The sequence below is a fragment of the Bidens hawaiensis genome, unplaced genomic scaffold, assembly GCF_021521415.1.
Source record: "Bidens hawaiensis isolate Kalapana, Puna unplaced genomic scaffold, B.hawaiensis_p1.1 tig00041022_1, whole genome shotgun sequence".
In the NCBI taxonomy this organism is placed as follows: Eukaryota; Viridiplantae; Streptophyta; class Magnoliopsida; order Asterales; family Asteraceae; genus Bidens; species Bidens hawaiensis.
The window spans coordinates 87,291-92,604 of record NW_027505687.1 but is presented as its reverse complement, the minus strand read 5'-3'; the positions used below and the strand labels follow the sequence as shown (position 1 = coordinate 92,604).

At 38.4% G+C, this 5,314-nt stretch overlaps 1 pseudogene across 1 annotated transcript; it reads left to right on the top strand.

Moving 5' to 3' along the window:
- Positions 1 to 4,936, top strand: LOC143614773 (U1 small nuclear ribonucleoprotein 70 kDa-like; annotated as a pseudogene). The gene is made up of 9 exons (XR_013150349.1): positions 1 to 75; positions 1,242 to 1,356; positions 1,470 to 1,549; positions 1,916 to 1,991; positions 2,491 to 2,555; positions 2,647 to 2,709; positions 3,862 to 4,103; positions 4,189 to 4,254; positions 4,348 to 4,936. The product of XR_013150349.1 is annotated as a U1 small nuclear ribonucleoprotein 70 kDa-like (transcript).
- Positions 4,937 to 5,314: the final 378 nt, after the last annotated feature.

The following is a 5,314-nucleotide window of genomic DNA, read 5'->3' as shown; positions in this document are numbered from 1 at the left end:
ATGGGGGATTACAACGATGCTGTTCAGGCTCGTACAAAGCAACAGAACCGCGCCAACCTTATGCAAATGAAGCTGGTATTAATCTATGCTAATTTCGATTATGTTTTAGGTGAAGTTGAACCTTTTTTCTAGCCCTAGCCCTAGCCCTAGGTTTAATTAGCTTCTTCTTTCTTTCACACCATAGGTTTTTGTTTAATGCAATTGTTGGTTCATGGATAATCATAACCATAACCCATCCGTTATGGCGGTTTCGGTTCGGTTTTGAAGGTTGGTAAGTTTGGTACCATATATAAAAAAACGACACGACATAATTTTGTTAGTATTTTAGTGTAATTAGATTAACTGGTTGATCAATTTAATCATAATAAACATTAAGCAAGTTCGGGGATGTGTGGAGTACACACTTGCTTTAGTTTACTGTGAAGCCCCTAACGAACGGGGGTCCGGGGGCAGCTCCCGGTTGCGGGGTTCTAGGGGCGGCAGCCCCTAGCAGGGTCCAAGGGGCAGCGCCCCTGGCTGGGGTTAATAATGCTTCATTAAAAATTCATTAGAAAAATGAATTTTATGATTATGTTACACATAATCATAAGTATTATTTGAAGTTATTTATTAATAAATTTTAAATTTTGAATAGATAACTGCTTCAAGCAGTTATCTTGAATACAACTGCCCTGGTGATATATACGTTATTGGATTGATCGACAGACGCTCTGGTTCATCTTCCTCACAAAAATTCCATACGAAATTCTTGTCTCAATTTAGAGTTTTATCCGATTAAAGTGTTTTGGAGAACCACCAAAATAACTTTTAATCTGAAAGTTATCACACGACTCTCTAAATAATCCAGGTTGCTATATTGAAATCCCCAACAAATTTAACAATATATATCATTCATAATGTTAATACCGAATATTCAAAAAAAGCGACATTATAAAATTCAGCAATGACATTCAAGTAATTCGATAACAAATGTTGAACCTAAAACATCAAAATTGTATAATCCGACAATATGCTTGGTGGAAGTTAATCCCAAACATATTGTTGGCTAAATAAATGGCCGACATTTAGCGGGTTTCGAAATTTCTATAAACCAACCCACCACAGATTATGTCGGTTATGGTTTGGTTAACAGTTATGGCGGTTAAGTTGCTCATCCCTAGTTGATTGAATGAGTTTTAGGATTTATGCCCAATCTATTTCTGTGAATATTTGAATCTGGTTTCGCCTGCTTGACATTGCAGATTGGACAGAGTCATCCAACAGGGTTAACTAATAATCTGTTAAAGCTTTTTGAGCCACGGCCGCCTTTGGAGTATAAGTCACCGCCTGAGAAGAGAAAGTGTCCACCTTACACAGGTATTTCATATACGTTATATAATTGATAATTGATAGTTCTACTTGCTTCATACGACAGTTAGTTATTTTTGTTTGGAAGATCTAATTATTTTTGTTCTAATGTCATTTGAAAGGAATGGCGCAGTTTGTAAGCAACTTTGCTGAGCCTAATGATCCTGAATATGCACCAACTGTTGTAAAGGGCGAAACTCCTGTAAGATTTTTCATTTAGCAAACTTTATATTTGCTGAACTTCTTACACATTGTTATTTTGATTGATATACTTTGTTGTGAATGAATTTATGTTTTAAATCACAATGTGTGCAGAAAAAAAGAATACAGGTCTACCATTTATGACATTTTTCAATTTATTTGTGGTCTTTTCTTTTGGCAAAGCTGTAATGTCTTTATTTTAGTTCTGAAAAGCCTTTCTTTTAGCAAGATGCAACTTTTTTTAACGAACATCTATCATTTTATGTTTAGAGGAGTATTTGTATTTCTAACAAGTATGATCATTATTATAAAGGTAACTGTGTATTTACAGTTTCATTTTTCCTTGTTGAACCTTGTCACGAGTCAGGGCCAAAATAAGGCTAGGATTCACCAGATATGGCTTGAAGACGGTGCAAAAAAGGCTGCCGAAGGACTTGAAAAATGTAAGAAGGCATTTTTTTTTTCTTTTGAGTCATTTAGATTCTAGAAGGGTTGATACTTAAATGCACTGACTTTTGCATGTTTACTTGTGCAGATGATCCGAACATCATCATCATCATCATCATCGTACTCAGTATATCCCACCAATAGCAAAGCTATGGTAGGGTCTGAGGAGGGTAAGATGTAGACAGCCTTACCTCTACCCCGTAGGAATAGAGAGGTTGCTTCCGGTGAGACCCCCAGCTCGATGGTAGTTTTGCATCAAGCCTTGGACATAAGGCACATAACACTCAACCATTGGGACACCGGCCGATTGGTGCATGTACCCTTGTCTTTCGGCTATCAACGCTACCACATGATGCCTGATTAACCTTCTGCCACTTTTAACGTTATTTTCACGAGATTAGTAAAATAACGTCAAAATTAGTGCAATTTCACTTTAGCCCACCTGAGGGTTCACACATATACACATTATATGCGCGCACCCAAGCAGGGCATCAGATGATCCGAACAGTGACCCAAATATATCTGGAGATCCTTACAAGACATTGTTTGTAGCTAAACTTGTGAGTATTCTGGTCTATGGCATATATGACTTTTAGACTTGCCTGTTTTCAGTTGACTGATTTAGTTTACCTGATGTTCCTTTACTTGCAGAACTATGAGACAACCGAGAGCAGAATAAAAAGGGAGTTTGAGGCATATGGCCCCATCAAACGGGTAGGTTTTGTAGAGTACTCTGAAAAGGGGCTCAAGGTTAGACCCTCCTGTTTGGTAAGAGGTTTGGTATTGTTGTGAGTGGACAACATCTTTGTGCTGTTGCCTGCAAAAAAAAACCTTCCAGAAATGAAGTTTTTAAATTTTCTGAAAAGGCCCCAATTTAAAATATCTCTGACGAGTGATTTTAAACCATTTTGGAAAAATTAATGTGATTATAAAGTTCAGTTTCAGCATTTACAACAAAACAACAATAATATTAATGGTCATTTTGTTCTGCTAACCGTGCCACCTCGTGATTTCTGAAATGGTAAACTTGGAGTATTTGTAAGTGCGACTATGTATTATCAATGTAATTGCACTTGAGGTGTCAGTACAATTTTGAATTTTGTGAATCATGATGCTAGTATAACATCAAGTTAATGGTATGGTTGGTTTCGGAAATCTATATGCCTTTCTTAGCTCTGGGATCTGGATAGTATGTGTTGGAGATTCAGTGAAATCGGTAATTGTTCCTCAGGTATTATTGCCTACCCACCCTATTAGTTAGTTTCCTCTTTTTTCTCTCATAAAATCACAATTTCAAGAATCCGGTATTTGGGTATTCTAGAAGCGCAAGTCTTAAGGTAATAAAAGGTACTTTATGTTCTTCGGTTTGTGCCGTATTCTACCTGAGCAGATGACTCATGCAAATATGCTATTTGGCTATAAATTTCTGCAACAAATGGAGACTACCAACTTTTTGGTAAAATATATAGGATATAGGGAGTGTATCTGTTCTCTTCTTTTTAAAGTTCAGTATTTGCATCTTCTATAAAACAAAAGTTCAGAAGTTGAGAAGATTTCAGGGTATTTTATATTAGCATAATTTATAGTTTTTTTTCTTTTATATAAAATAGTCCCTGGTAAGGGGAGGGTAAATTTGTCAAAGGTTATTGAGGGACTCTATATCAAGTGATGGTGATGATGCATCTTGCCTGTGAAGCCTGTTTTAATGAAAGGTGAGCACGGCTGTTGAGGCTTGTGCCTGTTTGCCGTGCATTAGGATTTCTTTAATTGCTAACCCTATTGATGAAACTAAACTTGAGCTAATATTATGTTAAAATATATTGTATTTATACATTTAGATTTTTGGCTAACGTGTGAGAGTTTCAGGTTCGTATGATTGCTGATAAAGATACCAACAAACCAAGAGGATATGCTTTCATAGAGTACATGCATACACGTGACATGAAAGCTGCATATAAACAAGCGGATGGAAGGAAGGTTGATAACCGAAGGGTACTTGTGGATGTGGAACGTGGTAGAACTGTTCCTAATTGGCGACCCCGTAGACTTGGTGGCGGACTTGGAATATCCAGGGTCGGTGGTGAAGTTAACCAGAAATACTTGGGGAGGTAAATCAGCTCATTAAGAAAAAAAAAAAAATCAAGCGCACTGTACTGTATTATTTTTCTAATATTATTATCTTTTGATGGTCAGAGAACAACAGCAATCAGGCGGTATGACTCGATCTGTAGCACCAAGAGCACACAAAGAACGAGACAGGTGACAGTTTATTAGAATTATTTAATCTAATAACTTTATAAACTATAATTATACTGGTTTTAATATTATTTGTTGGTTATTGTTATATATCAGGGAGAGAGAGAAGTCTCGGGAAAGGGTTAAGGAGAGGGAGCGCGAGAAGTCTCGTGAGTGGTCTCATGATGGACTGAGAGATCGGGAACATTGAGAAGATAGACATCACAGGGACTGTGATCGTGACCTAAAATCTGACAGGGACCGAGACCGTAGTGGCCGTGACCGTGACCGTGACCGACATCGTGATCGAGATCGAAGTGGTCGTGACCGTGATCGTGGTGGCCGTGACCGTGATCGCTATCGTGAGAAGGACCGGGAGGGTGATGCTGAACATGTGGATCGTGACCGGGGGCGGTCACTTGATAAGGACTATGAATATGATAGACAAAAGAGCTATGACCTTGGGGACCCGGAAGAATGGCATGACCAACCCGAACATGGAAGTAATAAATGGGTTGATTCGGAACGGGATCTTGGAGGTTATGGTTACTATAATCGAGAACGATATGATCATCAAAATCGTGATCATGATCGTTGTGATCAGGTGGATGGAGAGAACTATGAAGCAGGACAGATTGATCCACGTGACAAGGATTGTGAGTATAGGCGATCGGACAGGTCGCTTTCATGTCAGTATGAATATTGAAGTGGTTCACATTATAACATGCCCCTGTCCGCGTTCTTTTGTTCACCTTTCTGTTTTGATTTTGGTCTTTGAAGAAACACCAGTCGAACCCCGACAGATTACGAGTAACCTGAGGGTTAGATAGACGTTTCCCACGAGGGGTTAATTCCGGCAAGATGGTTCTTCCGATAACCTGCAAAACAAACACCGTGAGCTCGTCACTAAGAAAGGGGGGGGGTTCCTCCTTGTGACCACCCTCCGGCGTGAGAATCAGTCTATATTACTCTTTGAATATAAAAGTATATTATTAATACTAGAGCAGTTATCAGGTAAATTATACAAGATATTAGATGATGAAATGATAATACCATTTGATGTCTTTTATAGCCGAAGGTGGGT